We start from the raw sequence: 21,733 nt of genomic DNA, 5'->3' as shown, positions 1-21,733 counted from the left end.
GGATAGTGAAAGGCGGTCCGCGAGTGGAGAAAAGCTAGTCTTAGTAAGCGCGTAGTTCACTGCCCTTCTGCGGCGGATCTGAGTGCAATGGAGAGAGAGCACGCAGGCACAGCGCCGGCATGAGATCAGTCAGACCGATTGCTTATTCCCTGACTCCGCTGTTTCCCTCTCCGAGGCTCGCTGAGAGAGGGGAAACGGGAGAGCTGGGTTGCTTTTCGTGAAGGTGGTCCGCGAGTGGAGAAGAGCGAGACTCGTGCTCGAGTGAACATTCTGTCTCAGTAAGCGCATGGCTCACTGCCCTTCTGCGGCGGATCCGAGTGCAACGGGGAGAGCGAGCACGCGGGTACAGCGCCGGCATGCGATCGCTCAGACCTGGTTGCTTAGCTCCCTGACTCCGCTGTTTCTCTCTCCCGAGGCTCGCTGAGAGAGGAGAAACGGGAGAGCGGGGCTGCCTCCAGTGAAGGCGGTCCACGAGTGGAGAAGAGCGAGACTCATGCTCGAGTGAGCATTCCGCCTCAGTGAGAGAGCAGTCTCTGCGTGGGGTCTGCCCAGACAGATGACATACTCATTGCTCTTCTGCATCGTGCAAGTTTCCCTGCACGAGTTACACTTGCAGAGCAACATTTGCAACAACGTCGCTAGAATTTGCTAGAAATAAGCTCTTTTAGAATCGCCGGATGGCGGCAGGGGAAACGAACCGGAACTGCTGCGTCGCTGTAGCGGCGGAGAAGCAGGTTAGCTGTGCTGAGAGGTCCCGATTCCAGCTGCGAAGGCGTGTCAACGGCGTGCAGGCTTTCAGGATCAGCGATGAGCGTGGAGATGTCGCTGAAGGAGAAGGAATCTGAGAATCCTGTGGCGAGCACCCGCTTATATGGCCAGATGCCCCGCCCATTCTGGCGGGCTTTGGCGGGCCATTGGTTTGTTTTTTAAGCACTGCACAAACCAATGGCCGTGTAGTTTCACTGTGTGAATGAAAAGGCTTCAGTTCAGGAGAAAAAAGGCTTTTTCCATATGCGTCTTAAGCAAGACACAGTACGAGTGAAGTATCGAAAGGGAACTAACGTTCTGGGAATGTTAAGAAAACTTTCCTGGCTAACCAAAAACAAACCATAAAAAATAACGTTCTGGGAAACAAAAATTGTTAGCTGGGTACTGTTCAAACATTTTTCCTACCACATGACAAGCTAATAACATGGTTGTTAGCATTAAAATGTATAATTGCTGCTTTTTGCAGTGCAAATTTTGTTTTTGATGAAAATAACAGTACGTTTTCGTCAGTTATTTTACCTACGGATCAATGCATTTCTTACAGATTTCTGCTCATTCGAAATCGGATACGGATGAAGTAGCACTGTAAGATCACATTTGTTTTAATGCATTATTGAGAGAGCGATTGCGTGTGAATAAGTGTTGTTTAAATCATGCTTTCAGCTGAAAATATTCAGTATCTAGAAGGAACAAACAAATTCCTTGAGAACTATAACTTCCCGCTCATTGCCGTCATCATAGCCTTCACATTCTTTCTGATTTGAGTGATCCTTCTCTATCAAGCTAGATAAATGTTTAACATTTTAATTCTTGCTAAATATGCAGTTATATTACGGGCCGTTGGCATGAATTGTACTCGTGATGGAGCGGTGGTGGAGCGCTCTTGGAGCGAGTGAAAACCACAACGCTCTGACTTTTAAAAAATCCGCTCCTCGCTCCATTCAAAATCACACCGCTCCACTCCGCGCTCCGCTCACATACTCTGATTGTGAGTAACTGTTGCTGTCATGACAGATCTATTTCAGAACCAGCTGCTATCAAAATAATCTGGCTGCGGGCGCGGGCCAGATATTATTGCTGGTGGGCCAGTTTTGGCCGCCTGTTGCGACCACTGCCCTACAGGTTTGGAACAACATGAGTGTGATTAAATTACCTTTTTTATTTTCGGTTGAACTATCCCTTTAAGTGGAAATAAAACTAGATCTGGTGTAAAATATCCAGTAAACAAACAAATTAATCAACAAAGTCACTCGCTGTTTTACCAATGAAACTGCCTAAAAAAAGTCTGAGTAGCAGAATGGAGAGTGAACTCCAGCTAACAGAAGTATAGACTTTAAGGACTGCCTTAATTCCAAAACTGTGATGTGGGCCTCAAGAAGCTCGGAAGGAGAAAGCGAAAGATCAATTTTCATCAGCGCTTCAAAAAGTCTGCTCTTCAACCAGCAATCAATAGTGAGCTGATTAGTGTCTCTTACAGTGATATTAAAACATGACCAGCAGCTTAAACAACTGTTTAACCATGCTGTCAAAACCTGTGAGCTGCTCCAAATGAATCTGAATGTTTTATGGCAAAGCTGGATTGATGGCTTCAAGGTGTACGAGAGGGGCCAGTGTGGCTGTCTGGTGTCAGTGAGGGTGGGAGTTACTGGCTCTAAGCCACTTTTATGCTGACGCTTATTATGATTCAAAGTGGTCTGATATGTATAAAGCTGATCTGTGCATTGGGATCGGGGGACACTTTCCTTAGGGAATGTGGATAATCTTCTGTCACACCAGCTGGGTTCATACTGATGAAAATATTAGACCGCCATGACCTCGTCTCTGCTCTATTGTGTTTCTCTAAATAGTGCAGATTCCCCACTTTAAATTGGTATAAAATCCCCAATCAGCAGCTACAAAACTGGTGTAGGATTTACTTTAAAACAATTTACGCTCGGGAATTGCTGATCATTTCACAAATAATTACAAAGAAATGGCAAGAAACACATTGAATTAAAAAACATTTCGAAGTAGAAAGACTGAAATTGTATTTTCTTTATTTTTTTTTATTTTTTTTTGGCAGTGTAATAAGCAAAAGAAATAAATTATGCTAGACAAAGCAAACATGTTTATTGAAAGGACTATGACTGGTGACTATTACGATACACTGCAACCAAGGTGGAGACAGGTTTGGAGACTCCAAAAGCAAGGGCAGCGAGGCATTGTGGGGCTTTATTTGCTCACGTAAGGAAACAAAGAGCTCATAAGAGGGAGAACTCCCATGATGCCCATTGTTATGGTATCTAAACCCCTCCCATTCCCCCATCATCAGCACTGATAAATACACACATATACAAATACACATATATCATCCCTCCTCCTGCTCCATCGATCGCTTCCCTTGGCAACGGTAATGCCGGCAGCCCACCGCCGACCCCCAGGGACCCTCGGGAGTCAGAAGCTTCCAGATTGATTGGAATAAACATTGTTGTTGACTTGCTCTACTCTTCAAAGAAGATCAAACAACTGCCCTTAGTCACACCTGTTCTCCCGGTGTGACGCACGTGCTTGCCTCCTGCTACCGTCATCTTCTGAAGAGACTATCTATCTCGTCGCCAGCGTCGGGCTATGGAAACAGTGCCGGCAAAAATAAGGCAGCCGATAAATATAATATCAAAAAGCATCGAGCTGCCACAATGTGGTGCGTGTGACGCGTGCGTTTGGAGAAGTGTGTTGGTGGGGGTGCAGTGAAGGGCACGAAAAGGGAGGGAGCGAGTGTGAGAAACAAATCAAAGGATACAAGGAGGGGGGAGTCTGGGGAAGGAGAGGATGGGACTGTGAGTCTAAATACAAATGAAGGAAAGGGGCTAAAAAAACGCACGGAACCCCACCTGCAGCTTCCTCTCTCTCTTTATTTTTTATTAATAAGAGTCTTGTCAATCGCAAGGGATGTGTTGCTGATGGACACTCAGACAGTGAGAAACGGGCAGCTGAGTGGGGGGAAGGAGGACGGCAGAGATTTTGGATTAGAAAACGCCATCTTTTCTCCCCTTCCCTTTTTCCAGGACAAATAGGTCCCATAGGGAGAGTTTGCATTAATATCGCTTTCTCTCTCTCCTCGCCTCCCTCTAGTGCAGGGAATTAATGAGGGGGGGTACCTGCTACGATGCTGGCCAGTTGCAGGGTCCGACCGATGGGGTAGATGCCTGTGTGATGGCCGCTGCAATTTTGCTGGTGTGCCGCTCCTCCCCGTACGCGGCCAGCACGGACGCAAGCGCCTGTTGATCCAAGGCGGTTGACCACGTCAGCCGCGCAGGGCATGTCGGGGTACCTACGCACAAAGAGGAGCCCAATTAAGCAGCTTGACGTCACAAGTTCCTGGCTGACAGAAGCCAAGCCTGACAGCTCTAAGACACCAGTGAAAACCCCTCCCACCCTTCCCACTCTGGGAGATGTGGGCTCGAGATCTATAAAAATAGAGAGAGCGTGTGTACATGAGAGAGAACAGGAGGGAGAAACAGTTAGCGACAAATATAAAAATATCAAATCATGAACTGAATTTTGCATTTGCTTTTTCTTTCTTTAGGAAAATATGTGCGCACACTCCAGGAAGAACAAAGATACCAGGATAAATCAGACCAAGTTACACACCTACATAAAGAGGAAATATATTAGCTTACTAATACGAATAAAACTTAATATTTCATGTAGTGAGTTTCAGTCGGCAGCTGTTCAGTACACTTGCACATACGTACTGTGATTCATATACTCCCAGTGATTCATATATTCCCTAAACATCTTGACTCACATGTTCGAGTCTCTATATTTGTACTTATGTAATTATTTTCTGAGATTTAGGGTTGATACCTTGGATTCTGACTGGCACATTTCTTTGCCTCTGTACTTATGGAAAGTGAGGGAATAATTGAGTACTCAGGTACTCACTGGTACCGGAACATGTGAGAAGTGGGCATGTGCAGAAGCAGTTTCAGTCATTCGTCACCTGCAGTCAACTTTATTCATGAAAGGTATGCAACACTGACAAACCTTTCATCATAACCTTTCTTTTGGAATCAACGTCATTCTGGATCTCACATTATCCTTGAACAAGTCTTCTCCTATTTAGAACGTCATTTACAGAATGTGGGCACAACTAAGAGCACAGAATGAGTAACTCAAACCGATAGACATGCTGATTAATGCAAAGTATGCTCTGTTCTTCTTGAAGGCCAGCTAGAGTCGGCTGACTGCATCATGTCATCGTAAAGTTCAATTCTCGCATTGGTTTTTGTGATGGAACAAAGATAAAGCGTATTCAGATACCGTGGGCAGGACCTAGATCAACCTGCACTGTATCTCGCCCTTTCTCTTTTTCCTTTGGGTCTCTCTCTCCCTCCTTCTCTTTTTTCAACCATTTCATCTCGCCTCCAGAAAAAAAGTTCAGAGTCAGGTACGGTAGGTGGGATTTCCACCTCATTATCACAGTGAAAACTTTGACAAAACTTCCTAATAAGAGAGGCCTCTCACTCTTCTTCAAATCAGAGGGAAGCAGTGGTTTGCATGAGAGTCATAAGAGATTTAGAGATGATGGCGATGATAAAACACCACTCTAGGTGTTTCCCAAACGTGGCCTGGGAATATCCAGTACTGCATAGTCTGTGTGTCTTCCTAAACACACTTGAGTCGACTCCTCTGCTCATTAGTAGAGACTCCATGACCTGAAATGCATGTGTCAGAAAAAAACATCCAAAAAGACGTGCATTGTTGGGGGTACTCCAGACCCAGGGTTAGGAAACACTGCTCTAGTTTCTTTAAAGGGAAAGGGGCTTGTGGCTAGAAGGGATACAGCTATGGCCAGGAAGTGACTCAAAATCTCACCAGATGGACAGAATGAAAGTGAAAGAAAACGTAAAATAAAAATAAATTAAACGATGACTAGCGAACTAATCAGCCTACGTTGTGGCAAAGTCCTTTGAACCAAAATCTCTTAAAACCTTGCTGGATGGACTGGAAAAAATTAAACGGACATTGAAGAAGACAACTAACACTTCCGGCCGTAGCTGTATCCCTTCTAGCAATCAGCGTGAAAGAGTGGGAAGGCTTTATTAAAGACAGCAATCAGATTAAACTGACATTCCCTAGCCTAAATAGTGAAGAAACACATCTAAGTACCGCACCACAGATTATAATAATACGTTATGTCAAAAAATTGTCTATTTAACACAGGGGTTTTCGCAGCACTACACATTTTCTATAGCGCCGTTCACACATACAGTCTTTACTGTAGGAAAATTACAGGTAAATTACGGTTAAGAGATCATGTAACATTACCAGTAAATTGCCGGTAATGTGCTCTGTGTTAACGTAGAACAAGATTACCGGTATGAGCACGTACGAGTTCAGAACGCGCTGACATAAGACGTCTACTCTGGGCCAATCATAACATTCTGACACAGATGACACATTTACTTTGCACTGTGTAGTTCAGTTTGAAGTCGTTTAATACGATGTCTCTAGACCAAAAGCGGCTGCATGAATGTTAACGTTTCACACAAAAATGAAAACACCAACAAAAACATTGACTGCTTATACTCCTCCATGTTTACAAACATAAGGAGGCGAAGCAATTTAGAGGTAATTTCCAGTTAATAATGGTGTCACAGAATTTACCGGTATTTTGAAACTGATGTGTGAATGGTGCTTTAGCGGTAAAACGATGGAACGTCATTGCCTGTCTGAACAGCGCAATTTTATATTTACCGATAAAATGGTTCCGGTGATTTTACAGCAATTTGCTGGTATTACTGCGTGAAAGGAGCTCATGTCTCCCTTATCAGTCACACCCAGTTCAGAAAACATTATATAAAATTATTATATAATTCTTAGAGCTAATATCCATCTTCTATTATTATTTTTATTAATATATTTTCATATGGGTAAACTTCATGAATAAAATGTGACTGTTCATACTTTTCAATTTTGAGAATGGAAAAATAGTTAAACATCTGCTGCTTTAATAGAACTATCACTCTAACAATTATATAGAAAAATTTAACCAGAATATAACTGGTTTATAATATTATGATGTTTTAGGTGTTTTTTTTCTCCTTTTTGGAACATAAAAAAATATGCTGTACTTTTAGAAAAGAGATGCATAATGTTACTTTAAAAAATAGCTTTAAAGTGTTCCTTTTTCTGCAAACTATTTCTGTAAACATTTAGTACCATTTCACTGTTTTACTCCTGCTGCTTAATCAAATACTGTTGAAAGACAATTAAGACATTTGGAAATAATAATGTTAATTTAGAAAACACATTGTGAAATGGGTCCTGGATTTTGTGACACCCTGCCAATGTCTAAACCTAAACTTTATTACTCTAAGGGGCGATCACACTACGTTTCTTTCCATTCACTTCCATTTGTATTCATGCGAACGCTGGGAATTACGGTGGCCGTGAGAGCTCAACGTGCTGCAAATGAAAAAACACATGCAAATAGAAAAAAACACCAACAAATTCAGAAAACATCTTCATCAGTTTGACAACACGTGCTGCAAATACTCACCACACAACCAAATACAGAAACGTGCTGCAAATACTCACAGACCACATAGGAAATGTTTAAGGGAACAAGTGACGAACCTGGCTGAGACATGTTTATCAATGTTTGCTCTGAAAGGTGAGATTTTTGTTTATACACAATTACTATTATTAATTATTATTAAAGATGGGGTATGTATTTTTTCAAAAACGCTTTAGAAAACTGAGTCGGGCCGAGTACCAAAACAAACTTGTAGCCAATCAGCAGTAAGGGGCATGTCTACTCATGATGCGGAGGAGAGAGCGCTCAGTGCACAGGACGGACATTTGCCGAGCCGAGCGAGAAAGATAGAGATGGCAGATAAAAAACAAAAGAGGAAAACGTCTGCGGAACAAAAGAAGGCTTACGATAAGGCAAGAAGTAGGACCCGTGTAAATTTTGGATCAGCTTTCCAGCGCTGGAGAGAACTCAAAGAGCGGGAAGGCCTGCGATCGGACGCCGAGGTTGCTTTCATCTCGATTGGTGAGTAACATTGGTTTTGCTTTGTTTCACAGAACTAATATATGTTGGCATTTGCTTGAATATGCTCGTGTGTCATGTTCGCTTGTTTGTTCATCTGCAGTCGTATTGTCGTTCCCTTCAGCTATGATAAAGACACATTCATTTCCACACCCTATAAGCCTGGAGCGTCTCAACCTCCTACACTGTCTGTTTCAAGCGTCAGCTCCCAAAGTGTGTCCGAAAAGTAAGATAATATGTTTAATACAGCAGATAATAATACAGCAGATTCCGCCATAATTGTTGCCTGGGTTGCGTATGTGTACATATGTGTGGGGCGGAGCTATCAAAATAGGGGCGGGACCCTTTTGGGGTAGGGGCATGTTTGTTTTGGTGACTTGAAATATCAAAATTGGCTACCAGAAATCACTTACCACACCTTTAACTGTGAAACATTACGTAAGCTGGCTAGCTAATTTTCACAACTTCCCCTACGAAAATTAACCATGGTTTTACTATTTAAAAAAAAAAACATGGTTACTATTGTTAAACCATGGTAAATACAAATTAACCATGGTTTTGCTTCACTAACCATAGTTTAACCATGGTATTTGTACAACCGTGGTTATACAAATGGTATTCAATATGCCAAAAAAAGAGGTTACTACACTTTTACTATAATAAAACCATGGTTAATTTTCGTAAGGGTTGTTGGGGTCCTCTTGAAACCTTTCCGTTGTGGTCTGTGCTTCTTGCAACGTTTTTTTGTATTTGGTCGTGTTGTGAGTATTTGCAGCGTGTTTCTCTATTTGGTTGTGTTGTGAGTATTTGCAGCACGTTTCTGTATTTGGTTGTGTTGTGAGTATTTGCAGCGTGTGTTGTCAAACTGAAGATGTTCTTAATTTGCTGGTGCTTTTCGTATTTGCATATGTTTTCTTAAGTTGCAGCCCGTTGAGCTCTCTTGGCCACCGTAGGGAATAGGAAATGCAAGCTCATGTGAAAAGGTTTCAGATTTCACTGCATTTCAAAGTTCATGTTTTGAGATTAAAAACCACTGTTCTAAGAAATACTGCGACCTGATCTTTGGGGGTGGGGGGGTCTTTTTCGCTACCTAAATTAGTTCTGTTTATTCATCCACAGTCTTAATGCTAACATTCCATGTGTCCCTCAAAGCTCTATCTGTGAATCACCGGGCTCTGCAGTGCTTAGTCATCTTTTTATTGTATTAAGCTGTAATTAGGTTATGCCTTACACCAGTTTTTGAATAGCTATAATAGAGAAGCATGGAGACACTGTAGATATAATCAATAAACGAGTGAGCCAAGAATAATAACTGTGGCCATCAGTGTATATCGAGAGTGAACCAGGCATTACTAATATCACAAATGATTCTTGGAACATTCATGACAATGAGTGCTTCTACTGAAAAGAGCCGAGGTAATAGTCGAACCTGTCTCCATCCATCCTCATGTCTAGCAGTCCATTCTTGCTGAGGGAGAAGTCCCTCTCTGCTGAATCCATCTGCATGGAGGAGCATCCAGCATCCAGAAGGGCAGCATCCACACCGCCTGGAACAAAACCCAGTGCTGGGAGCAAGTTATTCAGCTCACTGAACCTCCCTAGTACTGGCTTCACCCGGCCCCTTAACAAAAGAGAGAATAGATAATAAGAAGATAGAAATGTTTTGTAACATTGCCTTTGCATTCACTTTTGAACAGTTTAATTGGTCTTTGCTGAATAGAAGTATTAACTTACTTAAACAAAATAAATAAATAATAATAAAATGAAATAATAATAAATGTTGATCAAGATTTCCTAACCAAAATATTTAGTCATAATTTAGTTTTCCATGACCATTGTTCACTCTCTCTCTCTCTGACCCTAAATAAACAGATCGACTTCTACTTTTATACCTTCAAGATTCACAGGCGTCTTCACACGTGAAATGAGTAACATCGCTTACGGGTTGCATTTGCTGTCTGGTCCAACATAAATTGTGGTGCTGCATCTTTCAGTAACATTGTTTGCAAAGCCTACATTCATTGTGACAAAGAAATGTGCCTCACAAACTTTTTCAGGTCAGACTAACATGGTGAACTTTCTCCATATCTGACTCTTATCATTAGTTACAAAATAGAAAAACAGCTTCTGGTGTTTAGAATATCAGTATCCATCCCACTTCCACTTTATAACTTAGAACACATTGGGCCAAGCTGTTAAAATGCCAACTCAGTGGCGTACCGCAAATGCATGAGTGACTGTACTGGAGATAAAACAGTAATACTGATTGATAAACTGTATGATGCAGTGTTGTTATAGTTAAATAAAACTAAAACTTATTTTCATTAAATTAAACAAACCTGATAATAAAATAAAATATAAATATTAGATAAAATATAAATTAGAAAAATAAAACGTGTAAAACATTAGAAATGTTGCCTTGGCAACTAACTGAAATTAAATAAGTTGAAGTGCTAAAATGACTAAAACTGAAATAGAAATAAAAAAGAAGACTGCAGTCCACAAACGGTCATCATCAAATTTAACTGAACTTGAGCAGTTCTGCAAAGAAAAGTGGGAAAATATAGCAAAGTCTAGATGTGCAATGCTAGTAGAGACAGAGACATATCCCAACAGACTAAAGGCTGTCATTAAAGCAAAAGGTGGTTCAACAAAATACTGACACAAAGGGGTGATCCAAGTGGGTGATTTCCAACTCAGAGATTCTGTTTTTTTTTTGTTTTATATATATATATAGTGCCCTCTACTAATACTAATATTGGCACCCTTGGTAAATATGAGCAAAGGTGGCTGTGAAAATACATCTGCAATGTTTATCTTTTTTATCTTTCATTCAAAAAATTCACAAAATTCTAACCTTTTGTTGAAGGAAAACAATCGAAAGTGGGTGGGGACTCACATTATGAAATAAATGTTTATCTCCAATGCATGTTGGCCACAATTATTGGCACCCCTAGAAATTCTTATGAGTAAAATATTTCTGAAGTATATTCCCATTCATATTTACATTGTTTTAGCACACCAGGGTAACTAGGAGCATGAAATTGTCCAGCCATGACTCCCTGTTCCACAGGATTATAAATATGAGGAACACAAACGCAAAATTCCCTTAAAGGTGCCATAGAATGCATTGATACAGTATTGTTCTCTGATATCTACATAGAAGGTTTGTGGCTTAGGTAAGGGCAAAAAATCTCCAGAAACGGTTTTACATGTCCATTTACAACCCTAGGATTTGTCCCTAGAATGAAATGGTCTGTTTTTACCTTATTTGGAAGGGTCATGAATAATAATGTTGAGCTCTGCTCTGATTGGCTGTTTCACAGTGCGGCTCAATGTTGAGCTCTGCTCTGATTGGCTGTTTCACAGTGCGGCTCAATGTTGAGCTCTGCTCTGATTGGCTGTTTCACAGTGCGGCTCAATGTTGAGCTCTGCTCTGATTGGCTGTTTCACAGGCTCATTTCAGTAGCTCACACAGCAGGAAGGAAACACAGGGAAAATATATATTTCAATACTGTCTCTCACAGTTATATCGTTGGGTAATTATACTGTATATAAATTGCGGGCATCAGGGAGCCGCTATTCATATGCGGGGCATTGAAACTGCTTTCAAATGCACGATCGCGTTTTACTTTCACTTTTGAGATTTGCGATCGCACGTGCTCTGTGTAAACTACAGCAGCAGTACTTACCACACATTTTACAAGATCAGATGCTTGTCAGTGGTGCTCAGGATCTGTAAATCATTCGCCATCATCCTCAGTCATCTCTCCTTACTCTGTTTATGTGGTAAGTGAAATCTTATGTACTGTAATGTAACAGGCTACCGCTAGCAAGCAGCTAACCATGTCCCTTTAGTGGCTCGCGTTATTTTATTAGAACGGAATACAGACACCAACCCATCCCAGCACATCACATCTCCTGCACAGCCTGGAACATACCATTTATTTCCATGATCTGCCATTTTCGCTATTATCCTCGCTTGTTTCTTCACAATACCTGCAGAACTTCTGATGATTCGGCTGTGCAGGTCCGGCTGGCGGTTGGCATATAACATGGGCAGGTATATGCAAATGTTGGGGGCGTAAATATTAGTGCACCCGACTGTAACGTCACAGTCGGTGTTATGTTCTGATTCGCCTATTTTTCAGTGGTCTTTTGCATGAACGAGATTTACATAAGAAGGAGGAAACAATGGTGTTTGAGGCTCACGGTATGTCATTTCCATGAACAGAACTGTTATTAATCAACTATGCCAAGGTAAATACAGTTTTCCATTCTATTGCACCTTTAATCATCCATCACAAGGAGTCAACAATCTTATAGTATTATTAATGAGCAATCTCATATTATTCTACCCTTTTTCTTAAATGTAAACTTTATAGTTATTATGGGTAATATTTTATGGGTTTATAATATATATTTGTCTTATTTAAAGTTAAATAGGACTGTAAAATAATGTTAACACTCCAACCTTTTTTGTACATGGTAATTGTTTGCTCTTAAATATTCAGTTTCCACACAGAAACGAGCTGAACATATGGTGGCAGGTGTTCTTCCTCTGTAGGGCTGGTTACCTAGGCACCAAGTTCTTAGATGGTGTCCAACGACTACTGCAGCTCATAAGCTGTACAGAGAGGGAAAGAGAGATAGACTACATAATATGCGTCCCACATGGAAGGTAACAAAATATCATTTATTTATCACCTTGGAGACCAGAAGATGAGAGTTGCGGGAGAATGCTGTCGCAGCTTAAACTTAATTGAAAAACAGACACACAAACCAACGAATACACAGGAACGTACAAAAACGCATGTGTGCAAAGGTCATGCGAGTATTCTGTGATCATGGACACACATTTGTAGGGAAGTATAAGTGTTAGAGTATATGCTTATGACATTTCATTCAACTTGAAGTGGAGGTGTTGGTTTGACATGAGAACTGATGATGGCTCTTTAATCCTCAGTCATTCATATGGAATCGGGGGAGTTTTTTTTTTCCTTCACTATTGCTTTAATTCACTTTCTTTGCTTTATCTGAAGGGACTTCACAGTTATGAGTAACACAGGCACAGACGTCTCAGACCACACACACACACATACATTACAGCTTCATAAATATGGTTTAGAAAAGATCAAGATGAAGCAGAAACACAAAACATAAGCATTAAGGCATCATCTCAGTCCCTCGTGACTCTTTTTCTCCCTGCATCTCCTCCTGAGTTCCTTCCCCAGCACCGAAGAGCCATTCATTTTTCATGTGACCTTTAGACAGCCTGTGAGCGGAGAACAACCCAGGTAGGCAACTATAAATCAGACAACAGAGAAGCAAATGAGGCGGAGAACACTAGGGGTCCAATGCAGAGGCAGAGGTAGTTAATTTGGCCTCGTTGGCTTTGCAGTCATGCTAAACATGCGGATTCCCCTCCTCGACTTGTGCTAAACTCCTTCCAGATGAACAAAAAGTGCAGAGGATGGGGGTGAGAAATCACCTCCTCCACCTCTAAGGTCATCAAAGGTCCTCTTCTTCACCCACTCACGCGGCTGGCCGAGGGCTTTACCCGTAGGACCCTGGGGTGCCAGCGTCCACACACCCACGGCCAGCTGAAAGATTAAGGGTGAGGGAGCTGCTCGGCTCTCGCCCCCGCTCCAAGGGCTTCCCTCAGTTCTCTGCGCCGCGGAAGGGGCTTTCGCTTTCGTTCGCTCAGTACCTTCATTAATTTGCTGGAAAATCTATAGTGAGGCATTCTCTTGCCCACCCACACAAACACATAGACTCCGCAAGAGCCGTAAGCCCCCGTTCCTCCCTCCTGCTCCACGGATCGATGAGTTTGGAGGGAGAAAGGGAGAGGCTGTGACAGGCAGAATGCAGCCTCTGCTGTTGCTTCCCATGTCAATACGCAGTCAATTTAGGGCCTCAAAGATGCCAGACTTCACTGCAGTAGTTTGTTTTTAACGTTAAGTGGTTTTCCTAATATCTAGATAAAGTTCGGGGGTCTATCCCGCTTATTTTGCAGCACGAAAGTAGGCTGTTTTCTGTGATTGTGCAAGACTTCCGATTCATTAAATAACTACAAGAATAACAAAGTGCTAAAGTAAAGCACTACAAACCAATGTGTTTAAGGTTATGATGATAAATTGAAATAATATAATAATAAATATCAGTCTGCAATATTAAGCAGCATAACAGACTGTTTTTGTACAGATAAAATAACTGGAAGCAGATGACAGAGGAAGCCTCGCACATTCAAGTTACAAATGGCTGCCCCCGCTCTTTTACATTACAAATAAAGTGCATATTGGTACCAAAACATATTTACAACAACATAGCATGAAACCACAGGCAATATGATCCTGAGGGTAAAGTACAACCTTTCTGAGTGACCACTCAAGCTAATTAGGCTTTGGCACAGCAAGATTGCGACATGAAATATACAAAAATGCTTCTCAGATATTCAATTCGAAAACAAAATGTATTGTCTGAATACTTAAACCAGTAGCGGGTGCCTCTGCAAGCAAGATTTTCATTACTGAATTTTCACAGTATAGTCAAGGTTTCCATTGTTGTTTCTTGAGAGGCATATTATGCATGTTCAGTTTGGGTTGGATGAAAGAGTCTTATTCCTTATGAAATATCGCAATATTTCACAAACTATTATACTTTATTTGCTGCAGGCATGTACACTGTACTTTATTAGACACTTTATATTTAATCTATACAAGATCTATTCTTCAAAAGCGGGGAAAAAACAAATGTAACTAAATCCATGGATAAGATGGAGAAGGGAAAGTCAGTAAACAATGTTTCATTTTTGTTCTGTACGAGTACAGAAGCTCAGTATCGGGCCCGATACCGATACCAGTATCGGTATCGGTGCATCCCTAGTTCTTCATTTCACATGCAGAGTGAAAATGCTGGCTTGCATGGCCGGCTTTGCATGGCTTGACACTGACTGATCAATATCCAAGCAAAAACACTGATTAAATCCTGTGAGTCCCTCAGCCCCTTCCCTATACCCTGTCTTCAAATGCCAAGCTTTTCCCTAAGCTACACAACACAACTAAATGCAATAGCAAAAAATAAATAAATAACTAAAAAGAATGGTACAAAACTAGAGATACAAAAGGTGCAAAAATGACTATACTACTCAAACAAAATCAAACAATATAAGATTAAAAAATGTGATATAACACAATATGACACAGAACAGTATAATGCAATGCAACCAACTGTATCTGAGTTACCAACATCAGATAACGCTATATAACAAGACAGCATAATTTTTCATCATCTTGATTAGGAGTGTTTAAATATTTCTCTTTTAACATACATAGTTCTATTCATACATGCCCCTCCAGAACCTGCAAGAAGTTCATCATTTTGTTAAAATAAGAGATCTAATAATATTTACTTGACATTCACTTTTTTCAAGATAACATTTCCACAAACTATTGTTTGAAAGTTTACATGTTATGATTTTTCCTCAAGCAACACACTAAAATTAATTTAAAATTAAATACACTACTGTGCAAAAGTTTTAGGCCATTAGTATTTTCACCAACAAAAAATGGTTTTAAGCCTTTCTCTGTAGTGTCAGTAGGAAATATCAGTTTACATTTCCAAACATTCCTTTTGCCATTAATTGTAATAATCCAGTGAGATTTTTGACATGAAGAATCAGAAAAAACTGAGACGGACTGAATCCAGAAGAACTGTGGCAACGTCTCCAAGATGCTTGAATAACCTACAAAGCTACAGTACTGTGAACAGTTTTAGGCACTTCTGTAAAAATGATGTAAAGTGAGGATGCTTTCAAAAATAATGTCATAAATAGATTTTATTTATCAGTTAACTTCTACTAACTAAATCAAATCAATATTTGGTGTGACCACCCTTTGCATTTAAAACAGTCGGACTGGATGATGGTGAGATCAGATCTCTGTGTGGAGCACTGGCTGTTGTCAGTCTTCTTGAGTACAAAAATCTCACTGGATTATTACAATTAATAGCAAAAGAAATGTTTGGAAATGTTAACTGATATTTCCTACTGACACACTACAGCAAAAGATAGAAATAACTGGCTTAAAACCATTTTTTGTTGGTGAAAATACTACTTCAGGGCAGAACTAAAAACTTCTTTTTTTTTTTTTTCTTTTTTTTTTTTTACAAATGTTCAACATGTTAAGTATTCACAATAGTCAATGAAATTGAAATCCGAGGACAGATTGCTTATTGTGACACAGACTGCACTGGCCAGTGTTTATGACACATCAGCAGACATGTCAAATGTTATTGTATAGAATGACAGATAAATGATCTGATGTGTTGAGACCGTTCACATTCACACGCACACTTATGTCACCAAATTTCAGTGGCACGTGTGAACAATCACCTGTCAACCATCTCTCAGATCACCAGCGTTCTAGTCACCATGACAACCTTATGCAGTTGACAGCATCACCAGTTTCACCAAAGACCAAAAAGTCTTTGCTAAGATTCAAAAGTGACCTTTTAGTTTCAGTTTTCTCAGACTTCTACTTTTTACGAAACTGAAATCACACATAAAGAGACAGATCAATTTGAAAATATTATTTTAGACCACAAACTATTATCATAAATTCTTTTCAACAGTTAATCACACAGTGCAATAGGCAAGTTTCCTCAGTAACAACAGGCTAAAGTTACATACTTAGGCCTTGCTTCCATATAAAAAGCTGATGGTGCAATTGAGAGAAACTTTGACAATAATGCCTAGCAACCTAGCCTGAGTGGGAGGTGCTATCTCTGAGTGTCATTAGGGGTGGAAGAGTGAATCGCTTCGTGGAGGCTGATTTGTCAAGTGCTGCACCAAAAAGAAGGTTCAAACCTAATGGGTGCACAAACCAGATATGGTGAGGATGGGGTAAATTATTTTTCAGCATATAGTTATAAAAAGTTGGCATAGTTACATCCTTGTGCAACTACAGTATTGTGAACCCCTTTACTGAGGTAAAAGTCATTATAATGCACAACCTCTTAGTTCTGTCTCTAAAATCTGATTGGATGAGCCATGTTTTTGAGGTCATGCAATATAAACAAAATGATTGTGGCAAGTTGTGGCAAACCATGTGGCATAAAATAGTAGGTATCAGAGACCGTAAATCTTATAGCCCACTTTTTCTGAAAAACTTGCTTATCTGCTAACTTTTTCTCCATATAATGGACTTAAATGGTGGCCAACAGGCTGAAGTTCCAAATTGCAGTTTCAATGCAGCTTTAAAGGGCTCTACACGATCCCAGCTGAGGAATAAGGGTCTTATGAAGTGAAACGATCTGTAATTTTCTTAAAAAAATAAAAATGCATATACTTTTTAACCACAAATGCACATCTTGCACAAGCTGTGTGATGCGCGTCTGCAAATGCACACATTACGTAATCATGTTGGAAAGGTCACATGCGGTTAGCTCTTCGACAGTGTACTCCGGTTCAAAAAGGTAGGGTAGGGCGAAAAACTCGTCTCATTTTCTCCAACTTCAAAATCGTCCAACATTGTTGTTTTACCTTTTTTTATTTGTAAAGGGTGTTTGACTTTCTTTGCACGTTCGGTTTGTAAACACGGAGTTGGTACTTCCGCCTACATCACTACAACCATTGAAGTCCATTATATGCAGAAAAAAGTTTTCCTCAAAAACCTTAATTTCTTTGCGAACTGAAGACAGAAAAACATGAACCTCTTGGATGACATGGGGGTGATCAGAAAATTTTTATTCTGGAAGTGAACTAATCCTTTAAGTAAGTCTAAATTGGTAAACAGACAAGAGGTAAATTTCATCCATTTACAGTGCTGGGGTGATATAACTTCTTCAAAATCCTAAATAATTGTGCAAATATAAGGAAGTATATATATATATATACAACATCAACATGATCTATTTTTTCACTTTTGCCAATTATGGTCATTTTCTCCCCTTTTCCAATCTTCTTGGACCCCAATTATTGCTGTTTGTGGCCATATTTAAAAATTTAATTATTTAATGAACATTATGGGCGTTCAGTCTTATCAAATTACAGTACCATTGACGTTAGTGCTGGGCGGTATGACCAAAAATGTATATCACGGTATTTTTCAAAATTATACCGGTTTCACGGTACATGACGGTATTTTTTGTTTTCATGCATGACCGAGTGTTAATCATATTTTCTACTGATTGAGAGAGGAAATACTGCAGTATATTGACTTAGAATGCCCTATTTTACTGTCATGATGAGTGAATATTGTCAAAAAATACCACACTAAATAGTGACTAAACATGACCCCTTTTAATACATGTTAATCAGGAGTCACTCTCATTTATAATTGTGGCATCGTCTGATAAAATCAACATGCATCTACACTAAAGAGCGGCTATGCGGTTGTTTTGGCTATATTACTTTTTTGTCTCATGCAGCGCACTGCCTGCGTCTGAGTGACTAAAAAAAACAACAAACAAAAAAGTCCATGTGATATTAACAGACAAACTACGCTCATATAATCAGTAAGCGACAGGTGCTTGGAAACGCTGTTTTGTACTCATGGCGGTCAATGTGGATATTGTGGATGAGTTCTTCTGTGTCATCACGTTCTATTAGTTCTACAGCTTCAGTTTCGGAACTTTCACTCTTAGTAACATATACAGCTGTTCCCTCACCACAGTGCAACAGTGAAAAGGGACCCCTTTATACCGCAGTATTGCGGTATTTTAAAAATTCATATTATAACAAAAATAAACACCGGTATTCGGTATGAACCGGTATACCGCCCAGCACTAATTGACATCATTTATAAAGAAGCTCGCTCTGAGCTAAAGCTGGTTCAGCACATTCATTACCCCTGCCTACATACAGTAATCCTCTCTTATTCTCTCAGTCTTCCTGTTCTTCAGCACTCTTACTCTCGTCTCTTTTGCCTCTTAAAGCACTGTGGGGGTTTCCTAAGCTTCTCTGTGGCTCCGCAACCCACAGAATGATTTGAGAATATGCAAAACACTTACATAACAATTTTAAATTATTAACTTCTTTATGTGGTTTAAACAAAGCATCAGAGATAGCAATGCCTTATGTAAGATCTTATATTATAAAAAAAAAAGACATGTTTCATGGGTGTGTAGATATGTGTGAGCAAGTGAGTGTGCTCCAAGTATGGCTTCATAATTGCTAAGAAACCGATCTATTTATAGTTGAGCAACCCACAATACTGACATCATCTAAACTTAAAAGGGTAAAGCAAAAAATATAAGTTAACCGGCACACTCTGTTTCATAACAATAGAGGTGGCCTCAGTTCCTTTAACTTCAGACTAAAAAATTATTTAATGAAAAATGATCTGATGAAACCACCTAATTATACACCAGTGCCAGGGACACTCAGACTTTCAAGGCTCTGTTATTTAAGTAGGAAAGGTAAACTGCCTGTTTCTGTGCAAACATGAGAGTCGACATGAAAGGGACTATAAAATTAAGCACAGGCTACTGGTAAACACTTGCCTAGCATTTCATCCCAGAACTAGCTGTAAATGACGGGCAATGATGCTAAACAGCCTGAAATTCCCCATGACGTAGTATTACATAGACCAGTTACAAAGCCAGTGAGCTTTATAACAAACAGAGGAGATGCGCAATACCACATTCTTTTCTATGCAATTTGAAAGCCAGTAAAACACAAAAATCTTTGTAATTTCTGTTGTAAAAATAGGTAATTATTTTGTTAAATTAGAAATATTTACCATTTAATATTCAACCTAATAAAACGACCATAATTTTGCAAAAAATAAAATACAAATGTGCTAACTTATGTACAAAAATGTTTAAAAAAAAGGTTAAAAAGTTTTTTTAGTAAAGTTTAAAAAGGAATAGTGTCACTTCTTTTTTAATTGTCATTTAAAAACAGTAACTGAACAATTATACAAATTATTAGCATTTACACAAGATTGCTATTTAGCTTAATTCCTTGCAAAGGTCACATTATTCTGCTGTTTTAACTGACTGTTTGTGGGTTTTATATTCTATGTTAAAAGAAGTGGAGGGAGAGACTTATTTTTATCCAAGAATTCTTCGACACACATTTTTTTCCCCAGATATGCATAATTAAAATCAATGGTAAAAATACATACACATATATATCAATACTGTTACGTGAGGATCGATACCTAAATGAAATATGTCAAGCTCTGTAGTATGGTATTTTCGGATCAATCTGCCCACTTAACAGTGGCTCTGGATGGATGAAGAAAAGTGGATAGATGCAGAAACTTTCTCACAATTTAACTAAATAAGCAAACTGAAACAATTTCCCACTGGCATGATGAAGCCTGACCTGTGACCTTATCATATATAAGAGTCCACAATGTCATGTTCAGATTGATTTCTTTTCTTGAGCATATGGCACAAGAGAGCACTGACAGATCAATGACGTGTGCAGAATGTTGATGTGACAGAATATGTGGTGAGGATGTGCTTAGACTCTGGCTGGATTACTGGTTATTAAAAAATAGCACATTAGGCTAAAAACAGAAGCTGAGACCATCTTTTGGCGATTAAAGCATAACCAGTAATACACTTTTAAAGCTAAGTCTATACCAGTAAAGGAAGAGAGAGAAAGAGTCCACTGTGACCTGACATACCCAAACAAATCAAGCCTGAAATATTCCCCAGCACAAGCTACCTGACTCCTGTATCTACGTCACTGAGGTCCAAGATAAGATGTTAATCGACTACATTCAGCAGGGGAGCAGAGTTGAAAATGTACAGGGAAAAAATGTAGTCAGTCACACAGACAGTCAAGGTCCAACACCTATCAAATACAGTATGTGTGTTTGGTTTGGTGAGTGGCAAATCAAGGCCACCTGAAGAAAGAGACATTTGAAGAGACAAGCAATCTGCAATGGAAAAAATAAGATTGTGTCTCCTCCAATGCAAAAAGTCATTACTCCTCTCTTTTATTAAACAATCTCTCTCTTTTTTGTGGTGAAGTGGGAAACTGTTTCTTAAATGGGTAGTCACCCAGAGAAAGACTTTATTAGCAAACTTTGCACACACAGTTAATCAAATAGCTTGTTTAAGCAATGCATGCTGTAAATTATTGCCAGACACAGTTAACATTTTAATTGGCTTTGTAGGTGACCAAAGGAAAAATGACTTCATCTTAAATGTGTTCATCATGTTTTTAAAAAAAAAATATCAAAGATATCATGTTCATGATACTGATACTGGACGACAGAAGGCCTGTATTCGAACAAAGTAAAACATATCTTGATGTTATTAATTTATTTACTTAGCAAGTGTTAAGGTGACAAGGAGGTACTGAGGCAACAGAAGGTACTGAAATCATCAATGACGTGGTTCCCTTCGAGCATGACTGTGATTCTGTGTCTGATTACGACTGTTTAAAGGAACAGAAGCCAATGTCTTAACACCTTGCCATTTCTATCCTCTCACAAGAACTTAGAAAAGCAAATATGCAACAAGAACTGCAAGGAGAGTGAAAAGGATGAGAGAAGAGTGAATAGGATAAGGACCAGAGGGGCCATAAGGACAACAAAGTCTGATCTGATCCCCGATATCTGCTCTACTGTCGGCTGTACAAGTCTGTTAGCAGGTGATGGACTAAAGAGGAGGAGAGGAGAAAATAGTAGATGTGATGAGAGGAGGGAAGAAGAGAGGAGAGGAGGTGAGATGATAAGAGAGGAGAAGAAAGGAGAGAAGAAAGAAGAGGAAAGGAGAGGAGAGGAGATGAGAATAAGAGAAGAGAAAGAGGGGATTAAACAAGAGGAGAAAAGAAAGAAGAAGACAGGAGAGATGAGGGGAGAAGAGGAGATGAGAAAAGAAAGAGGAGAGGAAAAAAGAGGAGAGAAGAAGACACAAGTCAGGACAAAGAAAGATGAATGAAGGGGAGAGGGGAGGAGAGGAGAG

The 21,733-nt window shown here is 39.7% G+C and overlaps 1 pseudogene; it reads right to left on the bottom strand.

The window, feature by feature from the left end:
* LOC107700364 (probable methyltransferase-like protein 15) overlaps positions 1-21,733 on the bottom strand; it is a 74,161-nt pseudogene that overhangs the window by 18,578 nt on the left and 33,850 nt on the right.

This window comes from Sinocyclocheilus anshuiensis, unplaced genomic scaffold, assembly GCF_001515605.1.
Source record: "Sinocyclocheilus anshuiensis isolate Anshui unplaced genomic scaffold, SAMN03320099.WGS_v1.1 scaffold154, whole genome shotgun sequence".
Lineage (NCBI taxonomy): Eukaryota > Metazoa > Chordata > Actinopteri > Cypriniformes > Cyprinidae > Sinocyclocheilus > Sinocyclocheilus anshuiensis.
This window is presented reverse-complemented; position numbering and strand designations above follow the sequence as displayed.